Source organism: Balaenoptera ricei, chromosome 7 (genome assembly GCF_028023285.1).
Source record: "Balaenoptera ricei isolate mBalRic1 chromosome 7, mBalRic1.hap2, whole genome shotgun sequence".
NCBI lineage: Eukaryota > Metazoa > Chordata > Mammalia > Artiodactyla > Balaenopteridae > Balaenoptera > Balaenoptera ricei.
The window spans coordinates 102,167,432-102,190,124 of record NC_082645.1 but is presented as its reverse complement, the minus strand read 5'-3'; the positions used below and the strand labels follow the sequence as shown (position 1 = coordinate 102,190,124).

The 22,693-nt window shown below is 51.7% G+C and overlaps 1 long non-coding RNA gene across 1 annotated transcript; it reads left to right on the top strand.

Moving 5' to 3' along the window:
• Positions 1-765: 765 nt before the first annotated feature.
• LOC132368691 (uncharacterized) lies at positions 766-21,443 on the top strand. The gene is made up of 3 exons (XR_009504152.1): positions 766-844; positions 1,877-2,007; positions 21,418-21,443. It is a non-coding gene; the product is annotated as an uncharacterized LOC132368691 (long non-coding RNA).
• Positions 21,444-22,693: the final 1,250 nt, after the last annotated feature.

Genomic DNA, 22,693 nt, shown 5'->3' with positions numbered 1-22,693 from the left:
TGCGCGGGACCCCTGGGCGGACTGTGTGATGAGTCTGGGACCGGGTTTCTCCGGCACTAATTGGCTCAGAGGCAGCAGAGCCTCTGGGCTCCTGAGGACTGCGCGGCATTAGCCCGGGCGTCTCAGCAGTAACCGGTGGGGACAAGCGGCCAGCGACCACACGTGCTCCCCTCCCCGTGAACGCTGGTGAGAGAGAGGCTGGGTGGGCGTCTCATTAATGATGGAGACTGAATTTCCTGCCTCCAGGTGGGGCGTGGGCTTAGAGACAGATTTAACTTGATTCAAAGACATTTTTAAAAATGACATTTGTTGCGCACCTGAAATTGTGGAGACCACGTATGGTTGCTATTTCTGAATTTCCCGGAGCTCCACGCAGCCTTGCCCACTGCACATGCTCACGGAGCCCTTCTCCTCATGGGCCAGGTTACCTAGCAAATCCTCCCCACTGTTCAAGGCCTGAAGCAATGGGCTTGCCTGGGAGAGTCCAGGGCCAGGTGTCTAGACAGCAGGCGCCTTGATCGGCGCCCCCACAGCAGTCAGCATCGGACACGATGGTCCTCTTGGGGAAGGTTGGCTGGAACTAATGACAACAGTAATAGCCACCATTTATTGGGTGCTTACAATCTGCCGGGCACACTTCTAAGCCCTTTGCATATATTATCTCATGAGTCCTCACAACAGCCTATGAGGTCAGTACTCTATTGTCTCCATTTTACAGATGAGAAAGCCGAGGCATGGAGAGGTGAAATCCATCACCAATGCGAAGAAGCTAGCAGGTGGCAGAGGCAGGATATTCACCCAGGTGGTCGACTCCAGAGCCCCTCACTTTAAGCATCTGAAGCAAGTAAGTAGTTGACTGATTGGTTGAACAAATAACCAAGCGCAGAAATCATAAATTAGTCAGACCGGGGAATGGCAAGGCAGATGACTTTACTTCCGCCTTTGAAACTTCTCTTCAGTGACCTTTTCCCTCTCTGCTCCCCTCAGAGCCCACCCAGCCCTTGGGTAAGTGAGGTCACTTGTCCATCTCTGCGGACCCGCTTGGGCTTCTGGTTCTAACTCTGGGCTGGGCGGCGGGAGCCCTGGTGCCTTTTCTACCAACGATGGACAGAGTCGTTCTTTTTCTTTTTCTTTCCTCCATAGCGTTTTGTTAAAGCAGAAAATCCTTGAGGAGTGAAGTCACATTTTCCATGCCCCTGAAAGCTCCGGAGAGCCAGAGAGCCGATGAGTATTATTGTAACCAGAGGAGGCTGGGGACAAAGGAAGCTTATAATTTTGTAAACAGAGGCTTGGGAGAGGCCTGCCTGCAATGGCTTTCCAGGGTGAGGGAGAAGGGGAGAGGCAGAATTTGGAAAAACGTGAAGCCCGGGGGAATTGCAGGACTGGTCAGCATCGAGGCTTGGGGCCCAGGTGCTTCAGAATCCCTCCTGCCTCCTTCCCCGCTCACTGCTCCCCAGCACCCCCTCGTCATTTCTGCTAAATTCCAAGTTGACTTGCTGAAGGGGCAGGATCACTGGGCTTGGGGTGAAGAGCTTAGCTGGTTAAGAGCCTTGGCTCTTTGGCCTCAGTTTCCTCATCTGCAAGATGGGATGCCCCAGAGAGTCTCTGCTCAGCTTGGTGATGGAGCCACACTTCTCTCTCGCCCTCCTGAAGCTTCCACCATTCCCCCCTGTCTTTGGGCCAGACCACATAGGCTGGGGTGTCTGCCAAGGAACTGTCATTTTCTGGGGATCTTAAAGGCCTCCCCTGGCCTCAAATCAGAAGGATGATAAGAGCTAATATTGAGTGCTGTGTGCTAAGTCACTCCTACCTATCTTACTTAATGTGCACAAAAACTTACAAGGTAGATGTTATGATTATCATTTTTATTTTACAGGGTTAAGAATGTAAAGGTGCAGAGGAGGGAGGGGGGAAGCCCAGCGCTGTGCAGCCATCTGTCTGCAAGGCCCGCATGTGGACCCACCGTGCAGCTCTGCCCTCTCCTCTCCAGCCAGAGCCTCCTGAACGGTGGGTTTGAGCCTGGGATGCTTGTCATGGAGCACATCTTAACGCCCTGGAACACAGCTTGAGCAACTGTGGACAGAACACAGGAGCTAACTAGTTAGCTGCTTGCTTCATTGTGAGACAGGTCCATTAAATTAGAGCGAGGTAGAGAGACTGAGAGAGAGATTGGGAGACAGAGAGACTGAGAGAGATACACATGCACACAGCACCGAGAAAGACACACAGAGACACTGAGAGACAGAGAGAGACACTGAGAGGGAAGGCCAACACCCCTGTTACCAGGGAGACCTAGCTGGGGTAAATTTCATCACTAAGGTCATGCTTTGAAGGGGAAGAGGAACAGACCATCAGTGAGGGCTCTCCAACCCGACTGGGGGAGACCAGAAGCTCCTTGGAATGTGTGTTGTTTTTTTTTTTTTTTTAAACTTTTTTGGGTTTATTTATTTATTTTTTGGCTGTGTGGGGTCTTCATTTCTGTGCGAGGGCCTTCTCCAGCTGCGGCAAGCGGGGGCCACTCTTCATCGCGGTGCGCGGGCCTCTCACTATCGCGGCCTCTCTTGTTGCGGAGCACAGGCTCCAGACGCGCAGGCTCAGCAATTGTAGCTCACGGGCCCAGTCGCTCCGCGGCATGTGGGATCCTCCCAGACCAGGACTCGAACCTGTGTCCCCTGCACTGGCAGGCAGACTCCCAACCACTGCGCCACCAGGGAAGCCCAGAATGTGTGTTTTGATCCACACAAGCTGAGGATGGCAGTGCCCTTGCCTAGGCAGAGAGGAATCCTCATAGAGGACACAGAGGTAGCTCGCCATCTCCCTCTGGATTCTTGGGAGCAGCTTGGCCTGGGTGAGGAGGAAGCCTCAGCGGGGAGCCTGGGAGGTCTCTGCCCCCTGCCTTGGGGACAGGCTTCTGCACTCGGAGGCTCAGGAGAGGTAGAACCAGGCCAGAACTGGAACAGGGGAGGCAGCCCATGCTCGCCGAGGAGACCCAGGGACATGCTGACCTTGAACGTGCTCATTCCTCCACCCACCCATGGGACTCCTGCCCCTGGCTCCAGCCCAGACGCCTGGTGCAGAGATCTCCAGCCCAGAGCAGACGGATGGTAACCCCTGAAGCTGGATGTTTTCTCTCCATCTTTGACTTCGCAGCCCACCCCCGTCCAGGGCATTTGTCTTCAGAGGGGCTTTTGTTGGGTCTTCTCTGTGTATCTGTGCAGCCTTAGTGACAGCCACATGGCAAGCAAGAGGAAGCAGCAGTCACCTGCTTGGACCTAATTTGAGAGGTGCTGAATCAGGCCACCTGTCCCCAGGCTTCCCTCCCACACAGCCTGTCACAGAGTCTGCCCCCCGCCTAGGATAAGATCAGAGAATGTTTGAGTTTGGAGGGTTGTAAGAGCCCAGCCTACTCCCTGAAGCCCCATCCCTTCAGTTTTGGGAAAGAGAGATGAGCCCAGGGGGCAGTGCACAGGCTACGTTCATCCCCCTTTGCAATTTGGGCACCAGTGAGCCTAAGCGTGGTGAGGGGCTGAGGGGGCCCCACTCTGGACCCAGACTGCCCGGATCTAAATCCTAGCCCTGCTACTTAATATCTGAAAAACCCGTGCCTCAGTTTCCTCCTCTGTGAAGTGGGGTTAATGATAGTGCCTTCCCCAGAGGGTTTGAGATAAAGTGTTTAGAGCAGAACCCAGGCATGGACGCTGATATGAAACATCACCCAAAGTTAAAGTGCTTTCCCCCTCCTCCCCTCCTCACTGTAGCGTCCTCAACGCCTTTAATATGCTAAGGGCAACACGGAAGTTCCAAGAGGGTTGGTATAGTGGCAGAATTTCCCAGGATTGTTTGTCCAAAGGAACCTCTTTCTGTGGAGCATCTAATGGGATTGGAGTTCCTCAGGTCATCTTCTAGGAAACATTGCTAATCCAAATGCCTCATTTTAATAGTCCAAGGAGAAGGGGAGGCCTCCTTCCCCAGGCGCTGGGGATTGGCTAGGGCTCCTGATCAGGGAGCATCTGCTCCAGCTGGGGGAGCAGGCCGAACAGGTCCCCATGACTGTGCCGGGAGCATTGTGCTCTGCTCCCAGGGTCCTCAGCAGCCACTGTCTCTCCAGGGCTCTTGAAGGGTCTTCAAGGCATGGCGGAGTGCTCCCCCTGTGAAAATGACCGTGCTGCTGGGCCCTGCACCGACACTCAAAGGTGGGTGGACGGCAGCTGGTTCAAGTGGATATTGGGGGTGGTGGCTAGCCAGCTCTGACCCTGAAGGAGCTTAGCTGGTCCGCTCTTACCCCCAGGACCTGGGCATTCTAGGGAGGGGGCAGCAGAGGTGGCACGGCGCATGTCAGAGGTGGGAGGGTCCCTGGGCATCATTGGGTCCAGAGATTCCCTTTAGCCGTGTGAAATTTTCTTTACAAGAAGCTAAAAAGGAACCCCACTAGATGAAAAAAGAAGACGAAAGTAAAGCGTTCTGGTTGAAATATGCGTGGGGAGGCCTGGAGAATGCTGATCTCGTTCACCACACCCCCTCCACCTTCCGCCCCCCACCAGAGGGATAGGGAGGTCATTCGGAAGCCGTGTGTCCAGATCCTTTCTGCTTAGCTATGCTCTTGGTGTAATGGCTCCTGTTCCAGGAGGTACCACGGGGTCCTGTCTGCTAGGGGGTTGGGGGCTGCAGAGGAGACAAAAGCAAAGGGGCTGGCCGGCCCCTCTCCCCTCCTGAGCTGGTCTTCATTCCTTCCCAGCACTTCCATGGTAGAAACTTTTTGGCTGAGGGGAGAACTGGTCTATCCCTGGTCCCCAGTCTGGAATCTGGAAGCTAGAATCTCAGTCTGGATGGTGACCTCTTTGGCATTGATCTCCGGGAAGGATGATGCCTGCTCAGTGGCCCTTCTTAAATCTCTCTGCCTCATCGGAAAGCATCTCCAGTGCTCTTGCTGCCATCGTGTCACTTGTGACTTCTGAATACCACAACCTGCTGCCCCGGCAGCTTTGACACAGGGTCTTGCTGGGTTCCCAAGGTCAATGGGCTCACCACTATTTCCTTGGCTGCTTCCTCCTCTCAGTAGAGCTGGTCTCCTAAAGCCACAATTCTTTCCTTAGTTTCCGTTTCTGGGACATCCTGGGTTATAGCTCAGGACTGGTTTGCGCCAGAACTAACCGGTGTTCTTTCATTCAAAACTCTTCTAACTGGGGAAGGAGACACTTGGTGCGGGAGGATGCAATCCTCCTACAGGCTTTCTTCCTCAGGGGTCGAGTTTGCCACCCCAGCATCAGAAGCCCAGTTAGATTTCCATAGCCCTTCTCTGTCTTGACCCAAGTTGTTCCCTTGTGGGGCATTGTCGTGACTGAGTGGGAGAGCCACCCTTCTCTGCCCAGCCATCCTCTCCACCCACATGGGGTCTCAGCCCCCTGCAGAGGGTGGCTGGGTGCTAGTGATGGTCCAAAACTAGGTCTGGAGGGCCCTGGATAAGTGCAGAAGCCTAAGAAAGTCCACACTCCGGTGAGGCTGGCCCTAGTCATCCACTCACCTGGGTGCTGGCATCTGGCTGGTTACTTGGCCTGTGAGGGTGGATGGCTCTCGTTGTGAGTGTGTGTGATGCGGGGAGGGGGCACGTATGCAATTTTTCATTGTTCATTCTGGGGGCATATGACCCTGAGACGTTAGGCCGTGCAGGACAATTCCCTGACTGGGAGGGAAGAGCCAATGGCACGTGTGTGGCATTGCAGGTCCCAGCCCTTGTCACAACCTCAGCACCCCCAGGAGTCCTTCAGCTGCCCTGGGAGTCAGGGGTCCCAAAGGCCAGGCCTCGGCCCAGGTCGGGTGTGCACCAAGTTCGCGTGGGAACCAGAGGTAGAGCGCATGTGCAGGTCCTCTCTGGCAAGGGCCAGGCCTTTGTCCCATGGAGCCTGCAGCCTGCGGGGCATACACAGTCCTGTTTACCGTCCCATATGTCCTTTCCAGAGGGTGTGCCAGCAGCTTGCGGAGCCTGTGGGCTCTCACTGGAAAGCCAGGGGCTGAGTCCAGGAAAGTTGATTTTTGTCTCCTGAGATGCTTGCATGGGCCCCAGGCCAAGCTCTGCTGAGGGTTGGCAGCCGACTGGGAAATGCTCTGCTCTCCTGTCATTGTGGACTCCAGCAGCAGCCTCTGGGGAGGAGAAAATCCTCATGGAGGACGAAGAAGGCTCGCCATGCCGATGAGACAAAACAAAAGGGGGGCAGGTTCCTGGAGAGGGGACGGACAGGCCTTCCTCTGGGGTAAAAGTTCTGACTAGTAAATCTGACCTAGGAAGAGGAGGAGGAGCCAGGAGGGGGGAAGGAAAAACAATGGGATATTGGAAAAGCTCCAGGGGGCACTGTTGTCCCTCCCTGGAAGGGAAATCATGGAGAGCAACAGCTAGAACAGGAGTTGAGCTGGAAAGGAGACAATACTGGGCTCCATGCTTTGGGATTCAAGATGGCGACGCTAGAAAGGCTGACTCCACTTGGTAAGTGGAGAGGCCTCAGGATCAGGCAGAGGGAACTCCCTGTTTGGACTTTGGCTCCTTCTTTGCTGGGCTTTCACTGGTCTGCAAACCCCCAAAGGCAGAGGTTCCTGTCTATTTTGCTCATTGCTTCAACGCCAGTGTGTAAAATAGAGACAAGCACAGATAAGGTTCTCCAAAACAAAAGTTTGTAGAATGAATAAGTAATTTGAGCCCAGGGTTGTAAGGAAAGGAACATTATATCTTAGGGACTGAGCTAAGAGTCTCTTTCAAATCTCCTTTGGGGTCCTTGAAATGCTTGCAAGGGATATTTTAGAAATACTTTGGGTCATTCCACTGTAGGGAACAAACTGAGGGAGACCTATAACTGGGGGAGAAAGCAAAGAGAAGACTGAAGGTTGACTGTGTTGGGGGGCAGTCCAGGCTGGAAGACCAGTGATACAAGGTCATGGTCTGGGTCAGTGGGTAGAGGACCAGAGTAGGGAGTCAGGTATCACACCAGATGGTCAGCCCATCTCCTGGGGCTGCAGCAGGTGATTTTTGAAGTTCAGGTGGTCCAGTGATGTCTGCCATCTGACAGTAGGGCCTTGGAGCAAGAGCAAGAGTGAGAGTGAGACAAGGGTTCTGAGTCATTGGGGCTGGTTTCAAAGCAGGATGCCGAGATAGGGCTCAGGATGGGCCCGAGGCAGCAGGGAGGGTAGCATGCAGACCTGGGCCCACGACTCAGGGCTGATGGCTGCAAGGAAGCTGCGTGTCCAAGGTAGAGGCTGAAACTCCTTCTCCCTCCTGGCGTCCTGTTAAGATTCATTCTAGAACTTGGGACAGGGTGAGCTGCAAGTGGAGGTCATGTGACTCTAGTGGTGGGAACAGGAAAACCTCAGACCTTAGGAAGAAGACAGGATCCTAACTTAGGGCACACCAGCAACAAGGAGGGTCGGGGGTGGGTGGTGGTAAAGAGACCCCAAATAAGTAAGATAGCTGTGTGGACAAGAATGGCCAGTGAGGGCAGTTGCAGAGGTCATGGGCAAAATGGAGGGTCTTTGTGTGATGTGAGAAGCAGGGTCTCTTCTCTCTGTGGGCCAGACTTGGATTTTTGTGCTCGGCTTGGAACGACGACACAATCTTTCCAGGGAGGAACAGTCTTTTCTGTGTGACAGAGAGTGTCCCCAGTATCAGAGGATGGCTGGGGAAAGACATGAAGGAAGTTCCTTGGGGATAATTGCAGACGTTGAGTATTGAGCACTTGCAGGGGGAGTAAGTGAATATGGGGAGGGAGGAGGCAGGAGTAATAGTGTATTTTCAGACTTAAAAAGTGACTTTCCCAAGGCCATAAGCAGGTTGGTGGCAGAGACATGGGTGGCAGTCTACTTCTGCCTCCCTATGCTGCCTCTCCAAGTGCCAGGGTGCAAGAGTTGGGGAGAGAGGGTCCCCAACATGGGGCTAAAGTCGAGCAAAGAAGGACGCTAAGTGGAGAGTGAATGTGTTTCCTGATCCCGATTTCAGGGAGGGCAGTTGAGGAGAAAGTCAGGGGTTTGGACTGTTAGGAGCTCTAGCCTCGAGGAAGCAAGGCACATGTGAGCCTTTCCCAGGCATCCAAGAAAGCCATGGGTGAAACCGATCCACCACTTTCTCAGAAGTGTGGAGAACCTCAGCCAGCTGGAGAGTGAGGCAGGAAGCCCCGTTTCTGGCGCTCCCAGAAGGGGTCTGGTATCTGTTTACGCTTATACAGGCTGCGGAGTGTGAGGGGTGGTCCAGCTAAGGGTGCAACTTGGTGAGTCGGCACCTTCAGGGTGGGTGAGGAAGGATGAGGGTGGATCCTTTTCTGTCAGCCAGTCCCTGGGGCTTGGAACCCTTGTTGCAAATACCTGAGAGAACATTCCAGTTTTTCACTCCACAAACACTTACTGAAAACCAACCCTGTGCCAGGTACTGGCTTAGGAGCTGTGTAAACAGTGGTGAGTAAAGGCAGGTGTGGTCTCTGCTCCCACGGAGCTTAGTGTCAAGCGGGAGAGAGAGGGATTGATGGAGTAATTGCGGATAGGATGTATGTTCTAAGGAAATTTGGAGGTCAGGGAGGGTTTCCTTGGAAAATGGCACTTGAGTTGAGACTGGAAAAATGCTAGACTCTGTCTAGGTGAGGGATGGTGTTGTGAGGGAGCGTGTGTTTTCCTGCTGGGGAGGCAGCTTGGGCAAAGGCCCTGTGGTGGGCAGAAGAATGGTGCTTTCAAAGAATATCTGAAAAGCAGAGATGGAGGAACTTGCCTGAGAAATGGCCCAGGCAGTACAGTACCATGCAGGCCAGAGTCAGGCTTTGCTTCATCCTGAGTGCAGTGGGAAACTTTTGAAGGTTTTTATGCAGTGGTGGTAGAGGGTGGGTGTTGAACGTGATCAAAGGTGCATTTGGCAAAGCTCCTTTTGGCTCTGCTCTGAGGAGGCCAGATTTGAGAACAGAGTATATTTAAGGAGACCAAATAGAAGGCTATAGAAATCATCCAGTTGAGAGGTGAGGATGGTTTAGAAAAACAGTGCAAATGGAAGGGGATCCGAATTTAAGAAATATCATAGCGAGTATTTATTTAGTGTTTACTACATGCCAGACACTCTTCTGGGAGCTTTACATGGAGTGTTTAATCCTCACAATATGGTGGGTACCGTTATCCCCACTTAAAGATAGAGAAACAGGCACATGGAGGTTTAGTAATTAGTGGAGCCAGGGTTTGGACCAGGAGCCCACAATCTTAACCATCACTCTCTGCTACTCAGTGGTTAGGATGTTAGGAGGTAAGCATGAGAGGGCTTGGTGTTCCATTAGATATGAGGGGGCATTAGTATACAAGATGCTCATGGCTTGCTTCATGGGTACTAGTTACTCTGATAGGCACCAGCTGAATGGGGCTGGGTTTGGGAGAGGAGTTCACAAGTCTGGTCTTGGACAGTATACTGGTTTTAAAATAGGTCCATGAATTCTCTGATACTACTCTCTTCAAAGAGATGGAGCTTGATTCTTCTCCCCTTAGTTGTGGACTGGATTTAGTAACTTGCTTCTAATAAATAGAATATGGTGCCAATGCCAGTGTATGTTCCAAGACTAGGTCATAACAAGCATTGTGGCTTCCATCTTACTCTCCCTTGGGCCACTCACTATGGGAAAATTCACTGCCATGTCATGAGAGGCCTATGTAGCAAGGAGCTGAGGTCTCCAGCCAACAGCCGTGTGCGTGTGCCCTTTTGGAAGTGGTTCCTCCTGCCCCAGTCAAGAATTCAGATGACTGCAGCCCCAGCCAACATCTTGGCTGCCACTTCCTGAGAGACCTGGGGCCAGAATCACCCTGCTCTGCTTCTCCTGGATTCCTGACTCTTAGAAACTGTGTGAGATAACGTTTATTGTTTTTAAGCCACTAAGTTTTGAGGTAATTTGTTAGGCGGCAATAAATAACTAATACCAACAGCCAAGGGTAGGTGCTGGCTAAGCATTTATTGTGATTGGAAATTAAAATGTGGGTGTTGACAGCAGTTTGATGGTGGCTGAGCGCTTAGGAAGACAAAAGAAGAGGAAGAGGCCCACACTGGGCTTCGAGGAGTTCTGTCCCTCAGTGGCCCTGTGGAGAAGGTGAAGTGGTTTTCCATTTGTGTTCTGCATTGTCTTTGGTCTATGCAGTGGCCTTGGGGGATGAGGGAGGTTTGATAGGCTGCTAGCCCTGTCAGGCCTCTGGTCAGATTTATTGGGAATGACCCTGCTTTTTCTGTTTTTAGGTTGGGGTTTAGAGTAAGATTCATTCGGGGGAAAAGCAAGGATCTGACTCTAAAATATCGCAAACTGCTAACCTGCGCAATCTCTATTCTTACAGATGAGGAAACTGAGGTTGAGGCAGGTGAAGTGACTTGCCCAAGCTCAGGTAGCCTTGGGCATAAGTCTCTGGCCCTCGTCTAATGTCACTGAACCTCCCTGCCTCTAGCTCTTTCCGGTGGACCCTGGGGCAGAGACATAGGGGATGTACAGAGGATGAGATGGGCTCCTGCCCTTGGCGTTCTACCCCCCGCCCTCCACCAGGGGGACAATGACACCCCCGCAGGCCCACACGGTGCCTCCTCTGAGGAGGTGGCAGGATTCGTGGGAGTTCTTCCTAGCTCTGCTAGGCATGTGGCTGCCCTGAGCCTCAGTTTCCCCATATGTAAAGTGGGAATGAGCATTCATACCTCCCTGCCAGGCTGCTGTGAGGGTCAGATGAGGCAGCAGAGGCCACAGGACTTGTCCCCAGTGAAGTGCTGTATGGCTGGAGCAGGTAGGTCATTGCTGGCTGGGGAAACTCAAACTCTCAGGCTATCCCTGGGCAGAATGAGGCCTTTGGGGCCCTGCAGACCCGTAAACCCTTACATGGTATGAATCCTCTGCTAGAGTAAATTCCGGCCAGTGTCTCAGAATGCTGGAGCTGCCAAACTTTCAATCACCTGAACCCTGCTGGTCAGGGGGTCCCCCTGGGTGGGATTTGTGGTGCAAATGGAGTCTCAGCTGTTCCAGGTTCTCTTGGCTCTCAAGAACCCATCCTCCAGCCCCCCTTATTCTGTAAATCTTCCCCCCTAATTAACTCCCTGTCTACTTGGGAACTGTATAGAAGGGATGTTAGAAATCACACACCAGTTTGTCCTTTTGTGTCTGGCTTATTTCATTTAGCATAATGTCTTTAAGGTTCATCCATATTGTAGCATGTGTCAGAATTTCATCCTTTCTTAAGGCTGAATAATATTGTATTTGTATGTGATATTAAATAAATATTACACCCCATAATACTTATAAGTATTATAAATAAAGTACCACATTTTCTGTGTCCATTCATTTGTTGAGGACACTTGAGGTGCTTCCACTCTTGGCTATTGTGAATAGTGCTGCTATGAACATGGGCGTGCAAAAAGAAAGGCAAATTTTGAGGGGGACAGAAGGAGCTCTGGGTCAGCAGGCCAAGCCAAGGAAAGGAGCCCACTCTTCCCCACTCCTGTCTCGAACTCCCATTGCCGGTTAAGAGGAATGGGCTGGGACGACAAATAGAAGGACTAAAAGCACTTGTCAGACACACGCATAGAAACAAAAGGAAACATGACGTGATGCTTATTCCATGCCAGATAACGCACTAAGCACACTACACATATTAACTCCTTAATCCTCACGGTAGCCTTCTGGATAAATGCTATTAACATGCCCATCTGCAGGCAGGCAAAGAAAGCAAGGCACAGAGAGGGCAAGTGACCTACTCACAACTCATCAGCTAGCAAGAGGCAGAGCCAGGATTAGAACTTAGAATGCCTGCTTCAAGGCTATGCTGGAGACATTTACAGGGACCTCCCCTGGCCCAGGGGAAGGCAGGGAAAACGTTTTCATGCCTTGATCTGCCTCCACATCTTCCCCAAACAGAGAGAAAGAGGGACTGAGATTGAGCAGTCAGGGAGAATCTGGTGGAGACACGTCTGGCCCACCAGGGCTGAAGTCTTGGGGGGCTTGAGAAGTTGAGGGGCCCAAGAGGGAGCTAGAGGGGGTAGCTGGTCCCCAGAGGAGGAAGGGTGTAATTCTGAGGCCTAGAGGATTCCTGGAGGGGGAGCTCTCCTGGCAGCCTAGGTTTCTGTGGGCCCCACTTGCCTTCGAAACCACAAAGCCAAAATGTAAAGGAATCTATTTTCTAAGGAAAACACATACTTACACATTCTGAGTAATTTCCCGTGGAACTAGGAAAAATAAACACAACACCCCAAATGGTTTTTTGCTTACAAATGGTTTCAAGCAAAGAGAAGTGGGAGAAGAAAATATAGGGCCGGGGGAAACTCTCTGCTGGTTCCAAACCTCAGAAACTGCCTGGAGGCTCGAGGGGCCTGGAGGGATAGGGGTACAGGAGAGCCAGGCGTCGGGCTGAGGCGCCCAGACCCAGGGGCTTGCTGGCTTCTCTGCAAGAACTCCGGGCTCACCCTCTGAGGACTGGTGAGTCACATCTCACACACGGAGGGGGTTTGCCAGCTGGAGAGGGAGACCATGGGTCTACAGGCCATAAGCTTCTGACTGGGTGCAAGAGCCAAGTGCAAAGTGAGAATTAGCCGGTCAACGGTGGTGTGGGCAGGATTAAGGTGAAAGCAGGGGTCATGTTGCCATAGATTGGATGGTTAGGGAAGAACAGGCTGGGGAGGGCCTGGGGGCTATGAAAGGACAGTTACGTGGAGGGGGTTAAGATCACAGGCATCACTCCAAAGAAACCCTGAAAGCGGAAATGCGTGGTAGAGGACAGCGTCATCGTGGACAAATCACTTCACTTTCTTGGGCCTCTCTGTCTCCCCTGTAAAACAATGGGTGCGCTCTACTTTCAGAGACAGAAAGTAGAATGGTGGTTACCAGGGGCTGGGGGGAGGGAGGAATGAGGGGTTTATTGTGTAGAGTTTCAGTTGGGGATGCTGGAAAAGTTCTGGAGAGGAATAGTGGTGATGGTTGCACAAAAATGTGAATGTACTTAATGCCCATGAACAGTACACATACAAATGGTTAAAAGGGTAAATTTTATGTTTTGTATATTTTACCACAGTAAAAAAGGCAGAAATAAAAAATATATATCAATAATAATTAAAAAATTTTCCTTTCAACACCCTCTGAGAGGGATACTGATAAGAAGGTACTCATCCCTGTGGGGGGTATGAAGGTGAGATAGTCTTCCTGGAGGGACTTTAGGGCAAAAGATAGATTCATAGACAATAAACCATAGTGCAAGGCATTCAGGACTCATTCTGGTCCTGAGAACTAATTTTGGGGGAGCCCAGGGGAAGTTAGAAAATCTGCCTGGACCAGGATGGTGACATTTGAGCTGGGCTTTGAAGGATGAGTAGGAGTTTTCAACTCAGGCTGATGGGACAGATGAGTAAAGGTCTGGAGAGTGCGAAGTTAAAGGGTTGAGAGACATTAATTCATATGTGTGGCTGGACTGTGGGAAGCTGGGGGAGGTGGAGGAAGTGATACTGGAAAGGGAGATTGGGGTCAGATTGTGAGACCTCTGGGGGCCACTCCAGGACAGTTGACACCTCTGAAGATCTGTTGACCAGACTGATGGCTGAAGTGCAAACACCTTCTCTCTCCTTGATCCAAAAATACTGCTGTCCTGGGCCTAAAAGAATGCAAGCTTTTTTGTTTGTCTTGTTTTGTTTTTGTTTTATACAGGACAATTCCAGGTACCAGGACAAGCTTGTGGGTGATGTTTGGGGACATCCAAGTCTTTGTTATCTGTCATCCCAAAGGTGTTCATGGGCTGCCTGATCCCCACTTGGCCATTGTTTCTGAGGGTCCTGCTCCAAGAAGCCTGTTCCTTCCTGGGTTCCTTAGAGATGCCTCCTCTGCTTTCTCAGAATTCAGCAAGGCCTGCTTCCTCCAGGGCACCCTCCTGGGCTAAGCCAATGGTACTGAATCCGTCTAACTCCCATCACGTTAAGCTCTCATTCTCTTAGGGAGAAGGGTGTAGTAATGAGAGGCCTAAACTCTGGGCCAGAGGGGCTGGGTGGGCTCGAATCCAAACTCCACTACCCAGCAGCTGTGAGAACTTGGGTAAGTGATGGAGCACCCTGCCTGTTTCCTTGTATGTGAAATGGGGATCATACTTCATTTGCCAGTTGTACCGATGATGACAACTCCTGCTTATTGTGTTAGCATGCTTTGTGCTTACACAGCTGTTTCCTTGCCACAGAATGGGTTGTATCCGGAATGGCTCCGGTAAAGGAAAACTCTCCTAACAGGGTATTTCTAAGCTTCCCCAGGTGGAGGCTGCGGTGGGAGAGCTTGATGCAAATCTGTGTGGCTGGAAGACCAGCTCCTGACCTCAGCTCGGCTTCTGGAACTGGGCTTGACAGTTGTAACTGGCCCACCTTATTGTTTTTAACCTTCTCCCCTGGCCAGCTTCCCTGGGGGAGTTCTCTGGGGTCCACAGAGATTCTAGGAAGCAGCCTCACGTCACAGAGATGCACTATCTCCTCCTCCTGCCTGGACCGGAGGCCTGGCTGCTGGTGACGTGTGTGTGGCTCTCCTGGTCCCCACAGCACTCCACTTGCTCCTAATGTGTGGCTGTGCATCCGTTTCGTATTAACTAGGCACCACCGTTTGTCAGGGAGAGGCCAGGCCCTGGGGACGAAGAGCCTCAGAGCCAGATGGTGCCCTGCTTCAAGGGGCTTTTGTTCTAATGGGCAATGGTTAGTTTTGAGGGCCAGTCCCTGAGCTCAAACTTCCTTTGCATTATTTCATTTAATGCTCCCAGCAGTCTTAGTAGATGGTGTCAGATCTTCTCTTCTTTAGAGAAGCATTATTTTTTTGTGATGGGGAGATGCCTAAGTCTACTTGGGGATGCAAGAGGGAGGTTTGGAGGCCCCAGTAATGAGAGCTTCCCCTCCAGACACCATCCTTCCACTTAGGGGCTTTTTGCCTGAAAGATTTTGGTCGTTTGAGTGACTCCTCTGGTGCCAGTGACAGGCCCTGTAGACCCCTTGGCACCCTCTCCTGCAGACCCCAGGGGCCTCCACATTAGGTCAGGCCCGGTTAGTGTCCCCAGAGGAAGCCCAGCTCGGAGCCCTCTGTCATATCTCTGATGGGAAGGGTACAGGGAGATAGCGAGCCGGCCAGGTATAGAGGACAAAGGCCAGAGCCACGCGTGGCTCCAGCGCTAGGGGAAGAAGGACAGTGGCAATCTGCCAGGGCATCGTATGCATACCTGGCAACTCAGCAGCTAGATGCCCCACTTGGGGGAAGATCACAGGTCGGACCAGGCGTGGGGCTGGGCCACGTGGGGCTGGGCCACATGGGCCGGTTGCGCGGAAGCCCTGATACCCCTCTCTAGGATTACCTCCTAATCCCACCTTCTGTTTTCACTTGCTCTGCTTCCTGCTAAATTCCCTTCCCAGGCTAAAAGTTTCCATCTCTGGGCTTGGCCCCAAAGTGAAATTCTTTGGAAACTTTCAGCTGAGTTCATTTAGTTATTGTTGAGTGGGAGAAAGTGGGTGGGGGAGACAATCTGGGTTCTGCTTATTTTTGATACTTCAAATGAAAGCCCTGTGAGACCCAGAACTTGCCCCTTGGCTGTTCGGTTCTCAGCTGGGGTGTTGGGGGAAAATGGTGTAATGGAAAGAGCTTAGGGCAGTGGGCCGGGACCCCTTGGATTCTAGCCCCGGCTAGGATGAGTCCTGCCTCGCCGCCTTGCTGGTTAAGGTGCTTTCTCTCTCCGAACCTGTTCGTTAATTTCTAAAGCTGGATCTTTTGAATAAATCATTTCTATGGTTCTGCCCGGATGCTGGCTGATCGATGCTTTAGCCTCCTGGTATGCTTTTTCTTTGAAATGAATGCTGCTTCCTTCCATGTGTGGGCAGTTATCAGAAGGTTCTAGCTTCTGCGGATGCCTGTGCAGCCCTGTCAGCCTCCAAATCATAATCAACCATGTGGCTGGACCACAGAGGTCTCAGGCTTGGCCTGATGGAAGCCAGGCAGCTGGCCCGGAAAGAACAAGCCTTGTTCTGCTCACCCCTCCTCTCCTGGTTGTTTGGTTTTACTTGTGTTCTGAGTCAGGGGTGAGCTGGTTGGGAGAAGGGTGTGAAACTTAGAGCGTGGATCCACATATGTTGTTTGGTTTGGGAAATTAAAAATGAAATATTTGGTTGATTTTAGTCCAATGAATTAATTTTTTAGAAAGACAGGTCGTTGGTCTGGACTTAGCTGATTTCTGTTTTTACCCTAACATAAAAAGGTTAAGAAAAATCAGCCATTATATTTAAAAAAAGGTTTGTCAACTGGTTTTTGGGAATTAAGTTCCTGCCTAGAGGGTCCCTTGCAGGTGAGAGCTGGAAGGTGTAAGTCAGATGAGTGGGGGGGGGGGTGACAGGAAAGGGAGAGGGGGGCAGAGGCCACTGTGGGATTTTCAGATCATCAGAAAGTTCTGTGGCTTCGGCACCATTTCGGAGACATATTTGTAAACTGTCTAAAATGTGCAGAAAGAGAGGAAGGGGCTGCAAAGTCCCTCTTCCCCTAGAGACCTTAAAAGCAAGAAGGTTCCCTGGTGTCCCTGGGGTTTCTTAGCAGTCCTGCCTGGAGGCGGAGGGAGGGATGGCATGGCCTCTGGAGGGCATGCTGATACCACAGGGAGATCCATCAGCCTCTCTGGTGAGTACGCAGGACGACAGCCCCCAGCTTCCTGGAGTGGAGGCCTTCCGGCGTCTCTCTGCCCTGGGGGTGGGGGGGGGCCCAGCTCTTTCCCTCTCTTCTCTGTCCTCTCCAGTCTTGGACTGGGAATCTGTTCAGATTATTCCAGAGACCCTCACTCCGTGCTTTTTACGCCTTTTGGATGCTGAGCTGCTAGACGCGGGGAGGGTCCGTCGTTACTGTTCTCACCCCTCTTCCCCCTTAGCTCACGGTCCCACTTGGCCCCTGAGATTCTTGTCTACCTTTTAAGAAACAGGAGTTTAAATGGCAGATGTGAAGCTATGAGGGGAGATATGTTGGGATGAAAGGTGCCCCTCTTTTACCCTGTGGGCACCAGCCTCTTCCCTAGTTCTGAAACGGTCAGTGTTCATCCTTACCGTGAGCCGAGTAGCTATTATGTGTGGGGCTCTGTGCTACCCTCAAAGGGTATTATCCACATCTGACAGCTTGGGAAACTGAGGCTCTGGCCCAAAGCCACAACTCTGGTGAGATGCAAAGCAAGCATTGGAATCTAGATTTGTCTGACCTGAAGCCCATGATCTGCACCCACATGCTCAGCCAGCTCTTGGGGGCCAGTGGTCAGAAGAGTCACCAGCAATTCCTAATGGCTTGTGATGCTGGCTGTGTGCCTGGCTAAGTGCTTTACCTGCATCGCCACATTCAACGCGCTGCTGCTCCGCACCCGGCTTTGGTACAGTTGACCGACACTGAGAGGGTCCTCAGGTCCCAGCCATCTACCCGCCCCGGGGCTGCAGCCCCCTCAGGGCCTCTTGCTGTCAGGGCCCCGGTATGGTTTCTGTGGCCCTGAGACACCTCGCCCTCGTGGGCTCCTTCCTCCAGAGAAAAATGTTAAAAATTATATTGTATGACGACACTGGTACAAAGAAAAATATAATTCAGGCTGGATTTATGATTATTCATTTTCATGATATTCATTTTTGCTTATAATTTTTAAAGAAATTAAGAAAAACACGCTTTCGAGGGGCCCCCAGAATAGCACGGGCCCTAGGCACAGAGCCTCGTGGACATGTAGGCCTGCGTGCTGTGCGGTAAGTGGCAGGGTGGGTCTGACAGCCTTGTGTGTGGCTCTAGGGCTCCAAGAATTCCCCTGGGCCCCACTGCCACCTGATGTAAAGGCAAACCCCGCTCCTTCAGCCACTTGGCTCCAAGGGTCCGGAAAACCAGGAATGCCTCTGCCCTCCTCCCTCACCCTCTTTCCCATCTCTCGACAGCCTTCCAAGACTGGTAGGGAATCACACTCCAGAGGAAGCAACCTCTCTAGGCCCTTCCAAAATCCCCTGAGTCCCCCTCCCCTGCCCCCAGCACAGGTTCTCTGATTTTGTCTCATTCCCCTTTGGGAATGACTTAACTGCAGTGAACTCAGCAACTCACTGCACACCCTGGGAAAGTCTCTTTTTCCTTCCGTCAGAGGAAGGTGGAAGCTCAGATTCAGGGCTGAATCCTGCAGAAGTGCCTGGGAGGAAGGGGTTGGTGCTCTGGGATTTGGGTCATCCAGTGCCCCCCCTTGCAGGCTTTGTACCCCGAAGCAGTGCACCCCAGGGCCTTGATGAAGAGAAACACCTTCCCAACCAGGCCCAGCCCTGCTATGGGTGGGACCCAGAGTGGAAGGTCCATCTAGCGTATGGCTTATATTCCAAAGTTATAAACAGAGCTGCAAACGTGTAGCTCTTCCCTCCTTCCTTGACAAAATCCCTTTATAACAACCTAGAAGATCAGCTTCTAATTTGGAACTTCAGACTCTTCAGAGTTCTGTCCAGAATATTCTGCCAAAGGGAGAACTGGTCCTGCCCACCCCACTCAGCTCTTGCCCTTCCTGCCCTCAGCTCCAGCCCGACCCTGGGGCGTCTGTGTGCACGTGTGGGGTGGCACCAGCTCCGGCAGCCAAGTTTGGCCACCTCTCAAGCCCAGTTATGTAGGGGCTAGTGGAGTGATTTGGTCCCGTCTCGGGGGGAGGAGCCCTGGGCAGAGGTCCAGGCAGGGACCCAGAGTGTGGTTCAGAAGGAGGCACTGAGCATTGGGCTAACATAATCCTTTTGACCCCAGATCCTTGCCCTGTGCGGAGTGTCGAGTCCTGATTAGGGCCTTTAAATAGTGGTCTAGGATAAGGTCCCCCTTGCCTGGCCCTGAGGGTGGTGCTGTCCTTGGTTGCCCCTGGGGTACTCGCTGATTGTCTATTTAGATTCACTGACTCAGCTTGTAAGATCTCCTGTTTTAAAAGAAGAGAGCTGCTCTTCAGGCATATGGCCGTGGTGGCCTCGTGTTTGACCCTCACATGCTGGAAGCGAACAGAACTCTATTAAAGCCATTTATGAGCAAACTGAAGTCTCAAAAAGCAAGCTGAAAAAGAGGCAAACCCCTAAGGACAATAGAGTAGCTTTCTCCCTAATATGGATGGCTGTTGGAAAATGTTGATAATTTCATAATTAATGCTTTAGTAGGACATTTTGTTTTGTTTTGTCTTTTTAAGGCCGCACCCCGAAGCATGCGGGATCTTAGTTCCTGGACCAGGGATCGAACCCATGCCCCCTGCATGGGGAACGTGGAGTCTTAACCACTGGACCGCCAGGGAAGTCCCTCGTAGGACATTTTTGTGGCATACCCACTGCAGTCAAAGTCTACAAGGGCATGAATGACTCCCAAGTTTCACACCAACTCTTCTTACTCTCTAAATCGAGAGAAACATCGTGAGTGCTGAGTGGTGAAAGTTGTTGCTTTTTAATCCATAACTGAATTATTCTAATCAGGGAAATCCCTTGGTCTGTCATTCTAACCCTCCCATCACCAGTCTGAAATTTCAGCCTTCTTGCATCTTCCCCCCATATGGATGCAAAATGGAGAGAATACCAAACTTCATGCCTGGCTCTTTTCCTCCAGAGGGATGACTTTCCAGTCTCCTTAGCCAATTAAGTCAACTATAATTACTGAGTACTGACCATGTGTGGGCAGCTGGTTGGCATTTTGAGTGCAGGGGGACTCACACAAGTGTGGTCCTGACCCTCGTGTTTACAAAACCTATTTTTTTTTTTTTAAAGAGTAAGAAAATGCTTAAATCCCTCTATTGCTTTAAATTTAAATCCAATGAAGCTTCTTTTAGTAGCCAAGTATTCTCTTCCTAATCACTGGTGTGAAAGTTTCTCACAGTCTTTTGTCTGATAGGAGGAAGTGTGACCCTAGGACTGACTCCTTTAAGCAATTGAGAGCCCAAGAGTGTCTAAAAATCTATCACAATGGGCTTGGCTACCAACTCACTGTGTCACTTGGAAAAAAGTCATTTATTTTCCCTGAGACTCAGTTTCCTAACTTATACTGCAAGAGAGCTGACCTAGATGATCCCCAATCTCCCCTCACCCTGACATCCTATGACAAACATTTTCCAACTAGACAATAAGCAGTGTTTTAAACACAGGCCCTGAGGGACTTCACTGTGCTCGCCTTGATGCTCACGTTGCACTGTCCTGCAACAGAGGTCATCTGGCCTCTGCCTGTCAGCCATCTTAATCTGATCAGCGTCTTCTCTCATCCTTGAACTGCTTTGGAAACTGCAGGCAGGATGGGTCCCAGCTGCCAGTGGCCTCTGGGACTTCCCAAATCCCTCTGACTGGAGAACCAAACCCAAGGCTTTCATGATGTTCTTACACCTGTTTTAGCACATGTCATGGCGCGGTGATCAATCTGTCCCCCACTAGATTGATCCATTCATTGCACAAATATTTACTGAGAGTTTGGTAGTGCCAGGCGTTGTTTTAGCTACAGTAGGGGTATAAAAGGGCCCTAACTGCATGGAGCTTACATTCTAATGGGGAGGGCAAAGGGGGAGAAATACACACACACACACACACACACACACACACACACAATGTGATGTCACTGAGTGATAAGTGTGTGAGAATTAGTAAAACAGATTAAGGGGACAGAGTGTGAAGCAGAAGTGCCATTTTAGCTTGGGTAATCAGGGAGGACTTTCTGGAAGGTGATTTTGAGCAGAGACCTGGAAGACGTGAAGGCATGGGCCAAGATATGTGGGAAAGAATAACTCATGGAGAGGCACAGCGAGAGCAAAGGCCCTGAGGTGAGAGAGTGCTGGCTGGGCTCCAGACACAGCAAAATGGCCAGTGCGACTGAAACTGGGGTGAATGAAGGGGAGACAGTGGACAGGTGGCCAGAGGCCTAGAAGTCAGGTCCCGTAGAGGCCCAATGAGTAGGCTTTTGTTTGAAGTGGGATGGGAAATCTTTTTTTTGGGGGGGGATGGTTTGAAGAAGGGGACAAAACAAATATGATCTGATTTGGGTTTTAAAAGGACCATTGGGCTGCTGTGTATAGAAGAGACAGAAGTGAAGCAAAGAGAGAAAAGCAGGGGGACCATTGAAGAAGTGACTGTGGGAGACTGGGGGAGATGATGCTGGCTCGGTCAGGGTGGAGGAAGGGAGAAGTGCCTGTGCTCAGGATGTCTGCGTGTGGCACAGACTGCGCGTTAGACACTGAAACAGTATCTGGCACAGAGCAGGTGATCAGACAGGGAAGGAAGGGGAGGGGAGGGCCGTTGTGGGAGGCTGAGAGCCTGGAGGGCAGTACAGGGCACTCACAGCTCCGGAAAGCTGGCCTCTGAGCCTCTGTCTGCATCTCCCACACCTCTTTTGTTTGCCCTGATGAGTATGGAATAGAAATACCCTGCGTGGATCCCACCCGGCAGCTTCCATCCCTAAACCTATTGTTTTGTCTGTCTAGGACCCCTTCCTTCTTGGGACAGTGCTTCCTTCTGTTGGAATGTGTGTCCCTGACCCCCACCACCTTAGCATCACCTGAGATTTGCTTGCTCATGGAGATCCTCACCTGTTGCAGCCACAGCTGCAAGGATTGCCCGTGGTCCCCTTCCCTGGGATGAGTCTGGGCTCCAGCATGGCCTCCGTCACTCCTGCCACGGTGGACCTGATCCATGGAGGGCCTCATCTCCCCCACTCTGGTCTCTGATGAAGTATTGCACAGCAGAGCGTGGCATTTGGCTTCACCAGCGACTCCCCCAGGATGCCAAGTGATGCGACAACCCAGTAGTGTCGGGGAGGTAATGCCCTGTGTGGCCAACTTTGACCTACGAGAGACAGGAGGTGGGAGGGATTCAGCAGACACATTTCTCTCCCTCTTGCCATCTGATCGCTGTCCTCGGGTGCAGTGACGATGCCTCACACGTGTCAAGGCGTCCGGTGTGATGAGAGGCAGGCGTGGCCTTCCGTGACGCTGTGGACAACTTGGTAATGCATCCCTTGGACCTGCTTCCTTACTTTCCTTTTCCTGACCTCTCACTGCCTTGAGATTTCACCCCTGATGGACCTGATCACGTAAGGGGTGTCTCAGGCCTTATTTTCTTAGGTGCCCCCAGTCATGTGGTTCTAGTGGGTTCTGTCAAACAGTTCCTGGTCCCTTGGCCACAGAGGAAGGCACATGTCCCCAGCTAGGCCGGTAGAAGTCCTTATCTGCTGTCTTTTCAATTCAGACTGAAAGAGCAACAGTTGTTCCGGCAATGAACCTGAAGATGTGAGTCTGGCGCTGCTGGGGACCATTCCCAGGGAACGTGGAGGAACACCATCCGGGGGAAGGAAGCCGGCAATGAGAGGACTCTGGGAGCCATGGCTCCTGAGATCCAGCTGCATCCCTGGCTTGCCCGCAGTTTCCTTCTGTGAGGCAGTACATTCCTCCTCTTTCCTGGCGGGTTTGAATTGGATTTCTGTCATCTGCTGTACTAGTCAGGGGCCAGAGAGAAAACAGAAACCACTCTATTTTACAGGGAGAGTTGAACACAGGGAGTTGGTTACACAGAGGTGGGAGAGCTGAGAAACCAAGCAAGGATGAATGGCACCGGGAAGCTTTTAACACCCCTGGGGCTGGAGGGGTCCAGGGTGTGACATTACTGGCAACCAGGATGGGGGTCCCCTGGCAGAAGCTGAAACCGTGGGCAGCCTGTGTGGTGGGAGCTGGCCGCAGGGTGAAGGTTGCTTGAGATCTACCC